This window comes from Taeniopygia guttata, chromosome 2 (assembly GCF_048771995.1).
Source record: "Taeniopygia guttata chromosome 2, bTaeGut7.mat, whole genome shotgun sequence".
Classification (NCBI taxonomy): Eukaryota; Metazoa; Chordata; class Aves; order Passeriformes; family Estrildidae; genus Taeniopygia; species Taeniopygia guttata.
Window position 1 is genome coordinate 68,400,281 of NC_133026.1, and position 19,517 is coordinate 68,419,797.

General features: G+C 38.1%; 1 protein-coding gene across 1 annotated transcript in view; it reads left to right on the forward strand.

Annotated features, from left to right (window-relative positions):
* The window catches only part of RNF144B (ring finger protein 144B), a 96,616-nt gene that overhangs the window by 1,609 nt on the left and 75,490 nt on the right, over positions 1-19,517 (forward strand). Inside the window, exon 2 of the mRNA XM_030265557.4 lies at positions 17,403-17,450. The gene's annotated coding sequence lies outside the window, so the exon portion shown is untranslated. The remainder of the gene's footprint in view (positions 1-17,402; positions 17,451-19,517) is intronic.

Genomic DNA, 19,517 nt, shown 5'->3' on the forward strand with positions numbered 1-19,517 from the left:
CTGCTTTTGGATGATATTCTGTATCAACACTTCTATATTGCTGTCTTCTCCCAATCTGAGGAAGTTCACTTAATTATATTATTTCAGGTGAGGTTTGAAAGACCTGGATGGGATAATGATATTGGTAAAAAATATTAGCATTATCTAAGGTGTTTAGACATTGTAATGAAAGGTTCTAAATGCAACCTAAAAGCCTTGGTCCTGGAAGAAGGACAATTGGAAGGGGATAGGTAATTTCAAGTGGTTCCTAAGAGCTGCTTCCTATAGCCTGCTCTCCTTATTCCATCACAGAGATCGTGCTTCTCTACTGTTAGAGTCCTAATGTTAAGGACACATTGAGTTTTGACAGCTATCTCCATCTGCAGGTGCCAGTTCTATGAAACACAGTTCTTCTGGAGGTACCTGGGCTCACTTTTAGATATCAAAGGGTACATTTCTTAGACATCATAGCTCAGTAGTATTAAATAGTGAAAACTGGTTTGAGAGGACTGTAAAAAGGGGCAGCTTCATGTTTCAGCATACATTACAAGCTTATATTCTATGCTAAAATGCACCAGACAGTGCAGTTTTAAACATGGTCACCAGCTACTGTTAATTAATAAAAACAGCTCTTTTCAGTTAGTTCAGAGCAGCTCGTATTAGCAAACAATGTTTATTGGCTCTCAGTATAGAGCATAAAACAAGCTATGAGCAGCTTTTGGGAGCAGAAACGTAGGGTTCCCTTTACAAAGTCCCCCAGGGTTGCCTTTATTTTGTTTCCAAAGTGACCTGTCACTGCAATGTCCTGTCATCAGCATAGAAACTGGCAAGTCTGCTGTGGGCAAAACTACAGAAAAGATCATCTGCGGATTGAAGACAAAGCGCCCTGCATCAAAGTAGACACTAAGTACCTCTCATTTGGAATTTTATTCATAGAGTAAAATACCACAACAACAAATGATGGAATGCTACTTTTTTAATAATGTGGGTACTGTTGCTTTGTGTCCTTGTATGAGTCATTTAAATCTATATATGCATGTGTGTGTTCACACTTCAGGGTTTTTTAACAGTCATGTGACAAGGTTTCCTAGAAATGTCAAAATGCCTGGCCTATGAAATTCTGAGAAAACTGTGCAAATGCCAAGTGCATCTTTATTACTATTCGGAGCACTGTGTGGCTTTTGAATCTAAGGGTTGCTTAATCACTGCTGAAAGCAGGAATCTAAATATGAACCAATAATTGTACTAATTAATACATCTTAAAAGATAAGAACTTGAAAACTATTTGGGTAGTATGCAGTTAAGTTGTGATGTGATCAATAACATAAGCTGAGAATCTTCAGGTGTTCACTGCACAGTTGTGCAAGGTATTTTACATTTATTGACTGATAAGAACACTCAATTTGCACAGTGTTTCCTAAGGGGATCCTGCATCCTACATTCATTTCCTTTTTTATACCCCATCTAAATGTTTCAGGAGTAGCAGGCTATTGCATCCATCATCATGTTTGTCATGCCTGACCCTTAAGAAGCTTAAAGAGTTGTCCCTGTAAATACAAATACTTGCAAATGTGAAATGTGTAATCAATATGAAATCAATCTAAACAGATTCACTATACTTTAGAAATCCCTTTTTGTGCCATGATTCAGGGTAAGTATGTGCAAGATTCAACAAAATTGTAAAGTACAAAGAAACATCAGAGATAGACAATGAATCAAAGTAGGATATAAAGACATGTTTTTCATCTGTGTCTGAATGACAACATCGATGTGTTGTCAGACTGAGCTCTGTGTGGGGATTTCTGTTTACATTCCACTTACCAAGAAGTCAAATCTTACTTTGCAGGGTTTGAAAATTACCGCTTTGTGTGTGTTTAGGAAGATCTACAACTCTGTGTTCAGTCAAAGTGTGCATGTCTTTTATGTGTTCTATGCAGTGCTTAGATCTACTACTAGATGCAGTATTTAGAAGGAAGAGCCTGGGAACTGTGCACGTATGACCTGTAGCTCCCGCAGGCGACAGCCCGAAAGAACTCTGCTGACACCAAGGAGAGTGATGTAAAACGGCCCTTGCCTTAATGTCCCACACACTTCTCACTGTCGAGCTGTGCTCATAGGACAGGTTCCAGAACAAAGCATGGCAAGGACAGAATTTGACCCACAGTGAATGCTCACTCAATTACTGGCCTCCTGCTACCTTGGGGAGAGCGTTGCAGTGAATAGTAGGTGGATGTGCCAGCGAGCTATGCAAATGTTGTGTAACTCACACTTTGGAAAAAGAAACACTGTCCATTCATTCATTTATGCCTTAAAGGTTAAAGTCTGTAAATTTCTACTTGACAAGTCCATAGGTATTTGTACAATTAATTTACAATTACACATTTTTGAACTTACTGTAAATGGAAAACATTGCTGGGGCTATTACTACTTTGCACTAGGAGGAGTTTACACTTAGACCGTCCAGTTGTGCTACAAAGTGAAACTAGTGGTTTTCCACACACATTGTATGTAGGCATTGGCAACCTCTATTTAAAAAAATCCACCAAAGAACCGAAGATGAGAAAAAGGAAAACACTGTGGCTTTCTCATAGTTTAAGGTGATCTTGGTAATAGCTTGTCGTCCTGACATGATATAATTCGATGCTGTCCAGCACACAAGAGGCTTTTCTTTCTCGAGAGAGGTCCTCCCCCCACAGCCGCCCGGCAGCGGTGGGACGCACCCGGCACCGAGCCTTTCCGCCGCCGCGCTCGGGACGTGGAAAATGAATTTGTCCTTTGTGGGAAGTAGCGGCGGCAGCACCGCCTGCAGCTGCACACCCGGGGCCGCCAGCGGCAGCGACCTCGGCGGCCGCAGCACCCCCGGTCCCTGCCCTCGCCGCCAGCCCCCGGGCCGGGAGGCCGATGCGCGACGCGGGAGAGAAGCTGCGAGGGCGGCGGGACCCGACCGCGGCCCGGGGGCTCGCAGCAGCTCCCCGGCCGTCTTCCCGTGGGATACGGCCCCTGGAGTGCCGCCCGCCCCGCACCCAGGAGAAACACGCGGCCAGGTAAAGGCAGGGAGTGGCAGCGACCGCCCGTCCCGAGCGGGGCCGCAGCGCCCCGGCGGCGGGAGGCGCTGCGCTCCCAGCGCCGGCGCCTCGCTCTTCCCCCAGGGGCCCGGAGGCGCCGACCGGCACCTGCAAGCGCGGGGAGGGGAGCTGGGCCCCTTCCCTCCTTCTCCCGAAGCTTCCCCACCCCCGCCGTTCAGGTGAAGAGGAGGTGATTGCTGGCTCGAGGCATGTGTGTTAATTGCGCTACCTTATGCAAAAGAGATGAACTTTTAAAGTTAACTGGAATTTGCTTTGGGATTTGCGTGGGGTTCCTTTCGACTGGAAGCTTCGGAATGCAAGTATGCTCCGGGGCTAACAGAATGGGATAATGGCATTTAGTGGGGGTTTCATTTTGCATCCTTACAAGCAATATTCTGAAGCCTAATTGAGGTTTCATTTTTATTTTAAATAACATTAATTTAAGCCTGTTCTCTCTGTAATTTTGACAGTTGTTTTAAGTTGTTTTTCATGTATGTTTTCTTTAGGTGTGCTTTGCTACATGTAAGGTGCAAGTGCAACACTACAAAAGCTTCTTAGCCTTGAAAGGACTGCTGCTGTGATTAACCTTCACACTTTTCAGGTTCAGGACCTTGGTGTTTGCTATGAAATAAAGAAACTAGAGTCAGAAACAAATATTAAAGTATCCAAGTGTCCTAGTCCATAGTTGAAACAATTACATTTATTATATGGAAAAAGAAGTGGTTTAAAGGTTTATACATCTGGCTGTAATGTTCAATCTACTTCAAAATTCCATGTGAATTCTGTATTAGGCATGTCTTATTTTTAAATGAATTTAATTCTACACTGAAAATATTCATAGCATATTAAAGCAATATCCATGACCTGGCTTTGACTAATAAAAGCCATAAAGTTCAGTATGGAAGAAAAGCATTTATCCTGATTTAACCTCTGTATCCTGGGTTTCTAGGCATTTCTTCTCACAAACTATGTAGTTATTCATTGACCCTTGCAGGGCTTTAGGTTTAGTGAAGTAAGTAAATGCCAGGTGGCCAAGTTCTGTTCGCAGCTACTTCAGACTTTACACCATGGTAACATTATTTGTTTCAGACCTGTCACTGCAAATTTACCTGACCGTAACTGGAGCCTGAATTTGTTCAATAGCTTCTGTTATATTTTTTTACTTTGGCAGCTCAAGTCGAAGTTTTTAATACAGGATTTGTATGTAAATTGGATAATACACAGTTTAGTTGATTCCCCTCTTTACTAGGACTTGCAGAATTTGAAATATGCTTTTAGGAGAGACAAGAAACCACCGTGCTGTTTTGTATGGCTATCAGCTTTCAGTCCTGGTGACTTTTTAGTGGAAATTCTGATATGGCAGAACTAAAGGTTTTAGGGAAACTATTTTATGTGTATGCACATAAATAAACTTGCAAAGTTAAGATAAGAAAGGCTTATAAAGTGTTACAAGAATTCCAGCAGTGACATTCTGAAAGAGAGGCAGTTTAAATATGAGAAGCTCATATGTTCCTTTTTGGTGGCTGGCCTCAGAGGCTTTACTGGTTTCTGCATCTGGCTTTCTCTTAGTGTGAGGTGGGCTAGGACACCAAGGAAAGTTGCATGAAGCCTGTAGAGAGCTGCAGGGGTTTTACACAGGACAGAAAATTTACTGTTTTGTAAATCAGGTCTTGGTTTGTTCTTGTTCTTTGTTAATGCATATTTAAGGGGCCATTTAGATAAAGTTTGTTTTCAGTATAAGAACCTAGAAAGACCTATTTTAAAGTATGTAAAGGGGAAATGCCTAATTTTATTTATTATACAGAAATTTGATATTCAAGTATGAATGAATGGAAAAGGATTCTCAAAAAGTCTTACTTAAATGTTGTTACAATACTTTTAAGTGGAAATAAATTTTATAACACTTGTCTGAATTATCACTTTTGATAGCAGTGTCCTTATTTTGGAGAAAATGTGGTTTAATACCTAATTTTGTATGTGAGACATAACTGCTTGTTACCTGAAGAGGAAAATGAAAAGAAACATTCTGAAGCTTTTGCAGAGCTGCAACCTAATCGAAACATTATGGAAAGGTTAGAAGTTTTAAATTGTAGTTTCTGTCACTATATTTCTCCACCCTGTTGCCTTTTCATTTACCATTTTTCCAAGTAAACTTTAATTGATATGTTTTATTTAGAGTTTGGAGCATGATGGATTTGTCCTGACCTGCATACATTTCAGTAATTCCAAGAGGTATCCATATGCAGTCATGATTAGGAAAAGCCATAAAAAGGGAGAGTGCATTTAGGCTGAGAGGACTGAATCAATCACCATTCTTTCCAGTGGATGTACTGGCTGAAGAAGCTCATCATTCTGAAATGTGCCATTGTATAGTGCATTCAAATGATGTGGCAAGGTCTGAAAGCTGTGAAAATAATAACTCCTAACTAGCAGCTGTAGACATGGTGATAAAAATTTCTTTCTTACCAGAGCTTAAAATAAAGACTGTGCCTTGGTAATTACCAGATAAAGCTATCTGGCTTGCAGGAATTATAATAGGTAAGAGAAAATTCCCCATGTTAAAACGTGAGGTGGATAATTTTGCTTGTAACAAGTAGGAGTGAAATTCAAGGACACTCATTACTTCTGGTGCGATATAAAGAAATTAAGATGCTGGAGTAGGAATGATTGGAGATGCTGCTATGCAAAAGCTGGAGCCAGTTCTGCAGAATTTCACTTCTTCCAAATTTTACCCTTAGGACTTCAGCCATTCCTTGTAGAGGAAGACACTGACTTTAAGCCACTGATCTTGAATGGCTGCTCAGCTTTTTTATTTTTTTTTTCTGTACAGAAGAGAAGCATGTAGTTGTAAATTTTATTGTTCCTTTAAACAGAATTTTTGGTATTTCAGTTCTTTTCTCATGATGATAATGGATACATTCTGAAGTCTTCCTAGTATGCAGTAGTGTATTTACATGTGTTGATGGATTTTAGAAAACATTTGCTCAAAATTTAAATATTTTTACCAAATATTGCTTAATTCTTCATCTTTGAAAAAGTGGAAAGGCTTTTTCAATATGGAACTAGAAGACAAGTTTCAAGTCCTATGTGTATGAATCTGATAGTTACCTCCCGTGTCATCAAAGACGAAAGTTTCTGTACTTGGGCTTTGTAGGTTTAATATGGAGTAAATAATTAAAGATTCACAGAATATTCTGAGTTGGAAAGGACCCACAAGGATCATCAAGTCCAGCTGTGAAATGAATGGCTAATAAGGGGATTGAGTCCACAACCTTGGTGCTGTTAGCACCATGCTCTAGCAGGGATATTCTGAAGCTCACTCAAAAAGTGAAATATTGTGTGATGCCCTGTGAATGGTAGCTGTGTAAGTTCTCAAAATGGACAATGGAATTGTACATTGTATTTTAAGTCATGCCTGTAAAGTTGGGCTAAGCCTTTCTGGTTAAAATACCCAAACACAAGAGTATCCACTTACATGGAAATCAGTACTTTAGTATCCTATTTATTTTGCAGATGATATCAATACACTTTTTTACTTAATGAAATTCTGAAAATTAGATTTCTCTGTAAAATACTTCAGTTACAGCAATCTCTGTACAAGTGAAAATTATTGCAAGGATGTCACAGAAGGCAGAATTTGAGTACTGAATTGCCTGAAGATGCCACTTTTGAAATGTGGACACTACAAATACACTTTCCAGGAATAACATCACATTGCTACCCACAGGCATCCATGGGTCGTTGCTTAAGCTTTTTCCAGAAAATGCACAGACTAGTTAGGTAAAATTCTTAAACTAGTTGGAGTTTGCCAGTTAGTGTCTCTGTGTGAAACCACCTCTAAAACACCAGATTGGACTAGTTGCTCAGGTAAAGTCAGTGTTTTTTTCCTTGTTATTTTGATTGGTTGGGGTTCTTTCTTTTTATGTCTTAGTAAAATGAGGATTAACATAGTATGAATACTGTTTAATAGCAGAACTGGAAATAGGCTCCAAGTCTGCTGATTTATATCCACACTGTGTGGGCAGTGGAAAAAGAAAATGGAAATTTACAACATCTTTCCTGAAAGTCAGTAGACTTTCAAACTGTACAGTCCCATAAGACCTTTAATTGCTAACAGGAACAGTTTATCTGGAAATGGTTCTGATGCCCATTCTGTCTCCTTTGGTGGTTTTGCTGCCTATGAAGCAGCAGTCTTGCTGTGCTCTACAGCTTGGTGTGTTAAGATGAAATGCTGGGTTGCCATCCATGAAAGGCAGCTGGGATTCAGGACAGAAACCCAAACATATACTGGATATAAGTATTGTTTTCTGTGTTTGTGAATGTGTATGTGTTTTATGATGCATGCTTTGCTGGCACAAAAACTGGAACACGATTATTTTCTTCAGTTTTTGAGGGTGACTTTAAAACTTTGGCTGTTTGTGCTATTCAGGATTCCAGCTCAAAGCAACCAAATATCTGTTACTGTAGGTGCCCTATTTTAGGGCAAAGAGATATTAGTGAGAGCAAAGTATGCACAGGTCTGATGTCTTCTGTATTTTCACTCACACATTTTTATGTACATTGTGAACAGGTTTTAAAGTAGATCTTGAAATACAAAATTAACTTCAAAACTGGTATTTTTTTTGAGGTTGCTTAAGATGGTGCATTATTTAGAACATTATTAGAACAAGTATTTCACTTAAATCTTATTAATGATCCAATATCCACAGATAAAGGCATTACAATAATTTAAAAAGATTTACATATTAATAAAATAGACCTTGGGTTTGTTAATTTTCTGCAAAAGTTTCTGGAGTGTTTCAAATTTTACCCTATGGTTTTTATATACATAATTTTACAAGACACTTCAGACTTTTTCTTCTTACAAAACCTTTGTTACTGCAGTTATTTTTATTATTTTTTTCTGTTTAGAGAAAGGTGATACATCTTTTAAAATAAATATCCCAGTTTCTACAAGTAGTTATTTTATAAATAAACTAGAAGTCTTTAATACTGGAAAAAATGAGAACCAGCAAACTTATCAAAATCCTGTGATTCTATGAAGTTAACTACTGCTTTTTGGAACAAAACATGCATAGTTATATAGACAAAAGTAGCTTTGTAGAATAGAACATATTCTCATGTTTTTTGATCATTCGTTCCTGATGCTGAAGATTAATGTACAAAACTGAGACAGAAGTAGAGATCACACAATATAATGCCTGTGCCTTGACTTCAGTTCAGTTTTTTGAAATAAATTATTATGTTATGTTCTTGTTATAATAGGTGGTAGTCTGTAGTAGCTGCTAAGTGGAAAGTTAAGTAAGAATTTTCTCCATAATTTTATGTCTGAATGTTGTCTTTGCGTATTCACAATTTAATGAAATATTCTCCTTTTGCGATGAAAGTTTTATGTTTGGTTTTAGTCCAGAGGTTGACTTTCCTGGAAAGCTTATGGGAAAATACTTTGGCTAGTTTTGATTAAAAAAAAATGGTATGCTTTTCCCATTTGAAATGTAGTTGGAGAAAGAGACTGGTGTTATATAAACACAACTGTATAATCTGGCAGTTTTAGCCTGGCCATTTCTCATTGAGGGTTTAATTACTTTGGAAATAAATAATTGAAAAAGTATTTTAAAATTTTGGTGTCTGTTTCTAGTTTACTCTTAGCTGCTTTATGCTGTATTGAAAGACTTGCATGCTGGTTGCTACGGTTTGGTGAGGCTTGTACTGCTGTGCTCTTAGACTGCTGTAAATTAGTACAAATTAATAAATACCTACTACACTTGCTGCTGCTTTGATGGGATGAGGCTTCCTTGGATGCTTAGTTAGGCCTTAAGGGAAATACTTAACACCCACTACGTAAAGTAGCTTTTATTACTTATAAGAATTAGACTTTTAGTGGTGGATTGCAGCATTGATTACAAGATCCTTGGTCACATGTGAGTTTTGTAACCCAAACACTTTTACGTGTTGGAAGATGTCTGCGTCTCAGAAACAGGTCCTGAAATCCCAGTGCTGGAAGTACCTATGAGAGTGGTTTCCTGATTTGTTCACCAAATAAAGATGGATTATTCACATTCACAAGGTTTCTACAGTTGTATGCAGGATTGTAGACCTTAATAATGTAACATAGATGACATCTCTGTAATAGGCTTTAAAGCTTTATATAAGAGACTACTATTGAAATATTATAAGTCTGGTTGTTCTATTACACTTCCTATTTTGGGCTTTAAAAGTAAACATGTCCAAAACACTAACAATTTACTTAATTTTCCTTAAAATTTGCTATAAGATCTGTCAGGTCCTAAAGCCTCATAAAAACTTCCCAATGTTTTAACAAAGTCCTGGATGTACCAATTGTGAGAAAAGTCTTTTTGTGCATGGTAAATTGCAATCTGATGTATCCTATTACTGAAGCCAGCTGGGAGTGTACCCAGACTGAGTGATTCAATTGCAGAGTTTCTGTGTGTCACTTCTGACTTGTAAATGTCAGTTAAATTTGTAAGTTTAAGCCTCCATCTAATCTGCAGCAGGCTTTGCTGTGAGGGAATGCAGATGCTGAAAAGTGAAACAGGATCTAGCATTAACTACAGAACTTAGGGCTTATTAAAAACAAATGCCATGGCTCTCATCAGAGCAAGAATTTTGTTATGCTGTGGTTATTTCTTATTTAAAATATATATGTGTCATTTTCTGGTTTTTTATTTATTTTTTTTTTCCTGGTGTGTTTAAGAGGTGACTTGGCAAGGTAGAATTTGGCCTGCAGTACGCATCAGAATGGGTCAATAATACAGAGGTGGTATTATATATATTTTTTCTTAGAAGTCTGAGTGTTGTTAGATTACATGTCTTTTGTGTGTTTCGTTGACTAAGCAATTATCGTTTAGAAAATGCATTCACCTTTAGTTTTCCAAAAAAAGTTTTGCTTGTCTTTTCAGAGTATTTTTTACTTTTAAACTTTATTGGAAAAAAACCCCCAAACCCCAGATATGTGACCTTACTTGGTACAGAGGGTCACATATCTTGGCTTACCATCTGGTTAAGTAATTCAGTTGAAAAATGAGCTAGGCAACAGAGCAATTTTTTGTCATTTTTGCAAGTGCCTTACAAAAATACTTACTTGAAATATTTTCACTTCACACTTCTGCATAGCTACCTTCCTGCCCAGTTCTAAACACAGTCCTCTGTCTTCACTGCATTTTCTGTCTCAGAAGAAATGAATAGCAGTCTCTCAGCTTGCATACATAGGAACATTCAGGAAAAAGATATTCTAAATTACTGTATGAACATTCTTTATTTTTAATTTGAGCTAACATCAAAATTTTATCAATTAAATCACATTCCAATCTGTTACAGGTTCTTTTGTTTTGAAGTGACTTTTGTTTGTGAATTCTGAAGTAAATTAAGTTGACTTTACTTTTTGAGTGATTTAAGCAAGAGCATTTTACAGTTGCTTTTAAACTTTAGTTATGGTTTAACTAATACTTTTTAAAAGCTTTTTGAAATTAATCTTCCCAAAAGTTGTGGCTAATAAACCCTTTTAAGTTGTGGAATGGTGATTGCAGAGGTTACTATGTCTAGTTCTCTGTTCTGCTCCTCTCCTCGGTCTGCTGGAAAAAGAGCAGCAGAACAAGGTGGATACTTGTTGAGCAGCCAGGGTGGTTCACAGATGGTACACAGCACAAACTTATATTCAGAGAAAGGAAATAGAAGGGACTGTGAACTGGGGAGGCACAAGGCATGGACAGATTGCTTACTGTGCTGCAGCAAGGGTCATCTTTTGCAGAAAGTGGGCCAGGCAGCAAAAATGGGTAACAACTTCAGTGTTTCCTGGCATTTTCAGGTTTTGGCAGAACTTGCATCAGTAGAAAGAACGTCTCTGTAAATGATCTGTCTACAAAAACCAACAGTGAAATAGAAATGTGCTGTCGCCTGGAAATCTGTGTTAAGTTAAACTGCACATTGGGGTGATTTTGGTTTTTTTGTTGTTCTGTTTTTGTTTTGCTTTTGTTTATGTTTTATTGATACTGAAAATGCTTCTTCCAAGGGAATTTGCTGGGGAAAAAAGCAGAATGTACAAAGCACGCATTGCTCCACACTGACTGTAGTTTTGGGTGTTACTGAATATTCTTGTTCAATGTAAATTATACTGAGTCATAATGCTCATTATACTGGAGTGTTCAACTCATTGCATGTGGAAGTAGTCATTGAGTGTTTGAATTTGTACTATATATTCATACCTTCAATTAATATTGAGTAATTTCTTTGTGTAGATAAGCTGTAAGAGTCCTTTTCTTTATTCATGCAATTCTTGAATGTATTCTTGAATATCTTTCCACACTTTTCAAGCAGTACAAAAATCTGCTTCTCATGTGGACATTCCTGATTCCAAAGGTCCTCACACAGTGAAACTGTGGAAGAGAACTGGAGAAACTGTGCAAGAGGAATTTTTGAATGCAGTTAGTGGTGGGAGAAGGCAAGCTTCCTTCTCTGGAGTTATGATTATGTTCTGTACAGATTGATTTGGATGAACATGTGGAATCTTTCTCATTTATATAGTTCTGGCTGGGAATACTGACTGCTTTTCAAACTTAGTGTGTAATAATGCATATTGAGCTTCTTTATAACCTATAAGTAGTTACACATCACTTTCTTCTCCTGTAATCTAGACCAAATAATCTGGAATTTTCCTGGTACTAACCTGCAAAAAAATCCAAAATATGCACCCTTAAACATTCTCGGAGCTTCCCAAACCAAATATTCCCTTTTGATTAGTGAAACAGATCATGTTCTTTGGCACGGGTTCTGCTCCTGACCTCAGGGAAACAGTCATGAAAATGAATTGAAACAGTCCAGAGCAGCTGGAAGCAGCTTTTTTGGAATTACTGCTAGGTGTTGGTTTCTGCATTCGTCTGAGGATACCTGGTTTTGTGCTTGGGGTTCTTCTGTAAAGGGTTAATAAGTCGTCTTCATAGACTTGCAACTGTTTCTGTTCTGTATTTTGCTCATGTAAATTAAATGTTTCATGCTTGCAGCATATTGGGACTTTTAAAACTTGTTTTTTAGAATGCAGATTTTTGCTTACTTGTATTCTGTTGTCATTGCAGAGCTGATTACTGGTCTATTTTGCTTTCTGTGTTGCATTTTATTCTGGCAAATATAGTATAATATGGAAATTTGTCTATATTTTTTGTGTCAGTTTTCAGATACATTTGAAAAAGAACTGAAGTGTTTTAGGATATTTTAAAAGCAAATCTGTAAGTAATTGAAAAAATGAATTAATTGATGTTTATAGCTGATGAGGGGAGGGGTGGACAAATGTTGCATGTACAGGTATTGTATGTTTGGCAGTAGATGTCCAGATCCTTTCAGTACAATGAGATGAAGATGGGAAGAAAAAAAAATAAAACCAGCTAAAGTGAAATTATTTGGTTTAGTTATTTATTAAAATAGTAGTGGACTGGGGAGAGAACTCCTGTTTATTTATTGCAAAAATGGTGCTGCTTTAGCAGGATCACTCTGTCATTCATTAAACTGTCAGAAGAAAATAAACAATACTGGGGAGTGGAAGGATGTGAAAACTGTAGAACCCACTCAAACACAAGAAAGTTTCACATGTGCCTGACCATTCATCCATCACAAGGGACTATGCAAGGATTACAGAGAACTAAAGTGCTGGTTGGTGCCTGTTGGCCTCACGAGGTGGAGCTCCTCTCCTTCTTAACCTTGCTCTGGGCCCTTGGAGGAATTGCCCTTGTCCTCAACTTTGCACAGAAAAACCTTCAGTCTGTGCTTCTGTCTCTGTCCTCCTCCTGGCCACTCACCAAGTGTTGCTGCTCTCTTTTATACTACTTCTAGCATTTATTAGCCACTTAATTAACTGGATAATAGACATGGACCATTGGGAAAGGGATCAGGTTTTTTGTCATTTAGGGCTCTGCTCAGTGCCCAGACCTTGCAGATCACATGCCTACATCAGTGCTATTCTGGCACAAATAGAAGTCAGAACCCTCTTTCTATTTGGGGCGTAAGATGAAATTAGATAAGTTTTAGCTTAAAACTATGCCGTGATATGATGGATATGATGCTGTCTAGTACAACTGCCATCCCCATAGGAAGAAGGGAATTTCTATTACATTTGTGTGCCAATTCTTATACTTCTTCTGTTCCTGGGGCAAGTCCAGTAAACTGGTCTGATGAAATTTGTTTTCTTTTTTGGAGGTTAGCAGGAGACTAAATCTTCTGTCATATCAGTCAGCAGGACGGTCTTTGTGGTTGCACAAGTTACCCCCAGCTTCCTGGTGGAGATGAAGCTAAGGAAGAGAGAGGTGAGGGGGAGCAAGGCAAGTAGGGGCTCTTTTTTCAGGGGAAGCCCAGAGCTGCACCAGATTGGAAGGTGTTGGAGTAATATTACATCTAAATATTTAAAATAACAAAGTACAAATTTAAGTAGAATTTCACTGAGGGTATGTTTCTTTCTGTCCTCACAGTTCTTATGACTTTTGAATACAAAAAGTTGGTCTTTTGTCATAAAGGGAAAACGTAATAAGAATTAGACCTATTTTGTCATTAACAAAACAAACCACTGTTTTAATTATTTTGAATGCTTCTGGGGTTTTTTAGGTCTTATGAAATATTTTTCTTTCTTGTGTGTTAATAATCAGATTTTGCAGCATCCTCAGAGATTAGCTGATTTGAAGTAATATGAATACTAGTTGATTGAATAATTTTATTTACTGAATAAAACGTTAGATTTTTTACACAGTATACATGGACATATTTTTATTAGCAAAACAAAATAAGTTACAATTCTAGTATCTCCTTAAACCTGAAACTTATACTTGCTTGTGTTTAACATTTGAATACTTTGATTTTTTGTTACACATGACTCAGATTCCCACCAGCCTGCTAATTGTGTTAATTTACAAAAGCTGTAAAAGGCAGGCATAAAAAAAAGTCATAGAGTGTGCAGAGTGCCTTTCAGCACTGATTACATGCTCATTACCTCTGACTCCCCTTGTGCGCTTTGTCTCCTGGTTCTTTATTCTCAGGAGACACATGCACGTGCTACTTTGTCCTGAGTTGCTACCTGGGAATTAAGGGAGCTGTGATGGTCCTATTGTCCATCAGCTAAGGAGATCCAGCTAGTGAATGAAAGGGTGCAGGAATTAATTAAAGCACAGGCAGAAGCTGGACTGGCACAATGTGTAGAGGGATCGAGAGTGTGCATATGGTGACACCCTTGGGGTGGCAGGAGGGAATTGAAGGCCCCTGAGGACCTCCCCCATCCAGGATATTGGTGTGTATGGATTTACTGAGCTCCTGCCTCTCTACGTCCATCTTCTGAATGAGTGGCACAGAGCACTCATCTGTCATTTGCCTATTCATTATCTGTTCTCTTCTCTTGGCCCTATGACAGAAGAATTTGGAATAAAAAGCTGTTAGTTCAAACTCAACTCAGACAACCTGAAGACATTAACAAGGGAAAGGGGGGATGTGTTCTGAGAAAACAGTTGGTTGGTTGTTCACTAAACATTATTTTAGGTTTAGGACTACTGCTTGTACTTGGGTAGTACAAGCAACACCAACTCAGCACATTTGTTGATGCCACCAAGCTGTGTGGTGAGATTGACAGGCTAGAGGGAAGGGATGCCATCCAGAGGGACCTGGACAGGCCTGAGAGGTGGGAGTGTGCAAACCTCCTGAACTTCATCAAAGCCAAGTGCAAGGTCCTGCACCTGGGTTGGGGCAATCCCAAAGACAGATACAGGCTGGGCAATGAGTGGATTGACAACAGCCCTGTGGAGAGAGTCAGTCTAGGGGGAATTGCTGGATGAAAAACTGAATATGAAAGCCTATTGCACTCTGGGCTGCATCAAAAGAAGCGTGATGCATGTTGAGGCAGGGGATTCTGCCCCTCTGCTCTGCTCTAATGAGACCCCACCTGGAGTGTTGTGTCCAGCTGTGGGGCCCCTAGCATAAGAAAGATGTGGATCTGTTGGAGAAAGTCCAGTGGAAGGCCATGAAGACTGTCAGAGGCCTGGAGCACCTTCCATATGAGGCCAGGCTGAGAGAGTTGGGGTAGTTCAGCCTGAAAAAGGCTCTAGGGAGATCTTAGTCTCCCAGTACATAAAGAGGGCTCAACTCTGCCATGTGAGCCACAGATTTATTAAAGTACACAGTGAAGCTTTGTGGAGCTGGACAACTTTCAGAACAGCTGGCTTTTCCCCTGCTACTTCTTCATTAAATAAATAGTTAAATGTATATAAAGACTTTTACAAGGAACACTTTTAAAAACTCCCAAATCCTGTTGCCTTCCCAGTTAGGTTTATTTTAGAAGAGAAAACTTGCTGGTTCTAATGTATGGAGCTGAGTTCTAATGCTTTTTTTTTTTTATTATGTCAATGTTAGTAAATCTGAGCTTTGAAGGCCCCCTAGAAGTTTGAGTGTATTTTTGTAGGAAGGACAATTACAGACATAATAACTGCTTAAAATCATGTTTCATAATATTATTTAAATATTGGAGATTTATGTGCCAAATACTGCTTATCATGTGATATGTTACCATGAGGCACAATGCTGTAAATGCAGGGAATCAAAACTGAGCTTGTCTAAAGTCTTTGCACAGCTGCAGGCAGCCTCTGGACATGTGCTCAGAACTGCACTGCTGGACCAGGAGAGCAGCCACTTCTGAGAGGTGAGCACTCCAGCTGCCTATGGAAGGTCCAAGAGTTTGTCTGCTTTCCTGGTTGTTTACTATTATGATTTGCTCTGAAGCCCTGAATTTTAATTCACACCATTCTTAATTCTGTATAATTCAACCAGTTTCCAATGTGAGACCTTTGAAGGACTGGTGGCTGCTCTCTTTAAAGCTTTCATAACTGGAAGTGACCATTGAGTACAGGGCTACAAACTGATTTTTTCCAGGCAGGATGGTGGCTGTAGCATGTACTGCCATTGTGCAGTAGCTCCCTGCTTTGTTCTGGGTTCCACAGAATTTGAAGGAGCTTCAGTTTGAACTAGGAGTTCAGTTCATACTTGACTTTACATGAAACAGTCGTAAAACTTTTAATGTCTGACTTTTATTTCACTTGAAATGGGTTGAAAGCATCTCAGGCAAATATATAAATCTCATCTTTCACATGTAATGTTAACAGGCATTTGAAGAGAAATGTAAAAGTCTTATGAGATCCATAAACCTTTTTGATTGCAGAAGGAAAATACATTCATTTCTGAAATCTTTCTGAGAAGTGGAAAAGAAAAACAGGTCATTAATCCAACGTGGAACAGAAAGTGTGAAGTTACAGCTTGCAAATTATTTTTGTTCAATGTACTATTAAAAGATGAAGACAGAAGCACTTGTAACCTTTGTAACTACAGAATTACAGTTCTTTTTAAAGCATTTGCAGAAGATGGGTATTCATGCTATGGTTTTCAATTTTCAGATAAAGAAAATATGCTTACTTACTTGGGTTGACCTTTGCAGAGTCATCTCTCAATAGGGATCTGTAGTACATCCTTTCGTCCTTACCCTGATCTTTTTTCAAGGAGAAGAAAAAATGTTGAATGAATTTGGTATTTTGTGTCTTTCTCAGGAGATAGATTAGTTGATAGTTTTGGCTATGTCAGGGTGAAAATGAAACCCTGTGTTTGTGACAGTTGACCTGAGAGCAGCTGTCAAACATGTTTTTGAGTCATGAAAGTACTTGAAAATGTTCCTGTCAAATAATGGAATGCAAAGTTCTTCCCTGACCTTGGAAATTATTACTTGTTTTAACAAAACAGTATTGTGGCATCTCTAGTTTCTGTGAATTAGGGCCAGTAGGGTTCTTCAAAATTAATCTGTATTATCATTAATATAATAAAACAATCCAATCCCCCATGTCAGAGCATCATAATTAATTTGTTCTAGTGTCAGTCTGCTTTCTTTCATGCTGCATTTCATTTTCTAATGGAGGTTACAGGAAGAGAGAAATCATAACAGGACACTGAGAATTGAACCCTAATTTACATGGGAAAATATAATAATAGTAAAGTAGCAGTAAATTTCCTTTGGGAAAACAAGGTTTCCTTTGGTGCTGTTTTTCTTGGTGAAGTTGTATGCGCTTTGACCTTGCCATCACTGACCTCAATAGAATAATTCCATAGACTTAAATTCACTACAGGATTTAATGTATTTTCTTTTTTCTTATATTCCCTAGATAATGTTACTGATTTCACAGGAAACATAAATTTCATTTACTTTAGATAACCAGCTTGTGCTAATGCCAGGGTGTTATGAACATTTCTAAAGCTTTTGCACAAATGTTCTCTGAGTTAAGTGAATTAACATTTTCATTCCATATTTAAAATAATTTACACTTCTTGTTCTTACAGTGACTGCAACACAGAAGTATCTTTTCAAGTCCCAGAAGAAAGAATCCTGTAAGTAAACATATGGGAGTTAAGACTGTGTTACATATTCTATATTCTTCCTAATAGACGAGTGAGCAAGAAGTCACTATGTGGCTTTTCGTATGTCCAGCTTGCCTAATAGAGCTCAGACAAAGGCAGATGTTATGCCTCCTAATCCTGTTAATTTAGCAGTGATTTTGATTGCACATAATATAACATTATACTGAAACAAATTTAAAAGTGGACTTTGAAATAACATCTTGAGGATGAATATCAGTTTAGTCAGAGGGTACGTCTTTGCTACCAAACTTTATTTTCAAAACTTCTGCACAGTCTTTCTAAAAATGAAGAAATTATAGAAATCTAATTTTTTTTGGTAACAGTGTTTAATATATTAGTTTTATCTCACTGCAGCATTACATTTCTAGCCATTTTTCAATTGCAATCATGCTGTGGATATAAAAAAACCACTACGAATCATGAAAGAAGAATCAAATATTATAATACTTTGACATCTATTGCATTATCTCCCTAAAGAAAATGCTTTGGTGTAGATGAAGAGTTGACTCTCTTGCTGACAACAAGGATCCTTCAGGTTGAGAAACTTTTTAAAATTCACTTTCAAGAGCTGTATCAAGGCTAGTTAAAGTGCTGTAGAAGTACCACTGTAACCATTTAGTCCATACAAGTAATAACTTAAAGGACAAATCTTTGCCATCTCATTATCCTCTAGACACATATATTCCCTACTCCTGGCTCAGGTAGTAGAAGTACCTTGTCCTGGACAATTTTGAGTGCATACTGGGGTCTAGGAGAATTGTGAGAGCTGAAGAAACCCCATCATCTCCTGTACAAGATTCTTGTCTCTAAGGGTGGCAGTGTTACATCCAACACATTGCCATTGCTAGGACCAAGGCTCTGTCTATGCCTTAGTAAATACAAGATTATATAGGTCCTCAGCTAAACTAGAGGGTAGGTTTGATGCTTTGAGTGGTTTCACATGGTTTCAGTTTTGGTTTTTTTCTGGGTTTTTTGTTTGTTTGGGTTTTTTTTTTTTTGTTTTTTGAAAGCTTCCTACAGAGTCTGGGTATGGGCTTTAGTATGATACTGGTTGCACAGTGAAGGAATAATGCTCTGGCATGTGTTTTAAAGTATACAAGTAGTTTCTTAATTTTAAAGTGCAGAGAACGTATTTTTCTTTCACATCTGGATTGTGACCGCAGTTGACAAAATAGTGTTTCTAAGGTATAAGCAACAGTAACTTGCTGATATTAGGATAAGAAAAGGAAATTAGTTACAATTTTGTACTAACTTTATTCTAACATTACAGCTGCTTGGATAAGAATCAGTTTCCCCTTAAAAATGGGAATGGTATTCATTCTAGGATAGCTGGCAACCACCCTTCACTGTAAATCCATTATGGGATTGTTACTGGTGGGAGTTGGAAGATTCAACAAGTACTGTGCTGCTAAACTAAACTTTTTTAGGAACACAAACTCAGGACATTGGAGATTAGAGAATGGATCAAATTAGTCTGTCAGTAGATTCCCTCCAGACAAAATGTAAGAATATTTTGTGCAATTTAATTGATTGTCATATCTCTCTGTCTTGCCGCTCTTTTCAGTGGAGGAATGGGTTAAAATCCTTTCTCAGATGGTGGATAGGGAACTTGAAGTCATATTCTCTCTATTTTTTTTTTTTTCTACAGCCTGTGGTAGCACCGAGGAATGTCATGGTGTGGTTCACAGCTTATCTTCACAGGCAGTTTTGTTGACCCAAATGAGGGAGTGGGGCATGTGAATGAATAAGAAGTCTTAAGCTAATAGCACCTTTTCTCCACAGTGCAATCTGTAGGTTTTTGTTTAAAGTGAATTAATTGTTTAAAGTGGAATGGGGTGGTCCTTCATGAAGTTACTTGAATAGAACCTCTGTGGAAAAAAATACCTCTCTGGAGATAATTGCAGCGTGACTGCATTAGTCACTGACTTTCATCAGTGGTGACTGAGAGAGCTGAATAATTTTGAAAACTGAAGGCTCTTTTTCTATTTATAAATAAACTTGTATCAATGAATATTATTAGAGGATGACTGAAAGTTG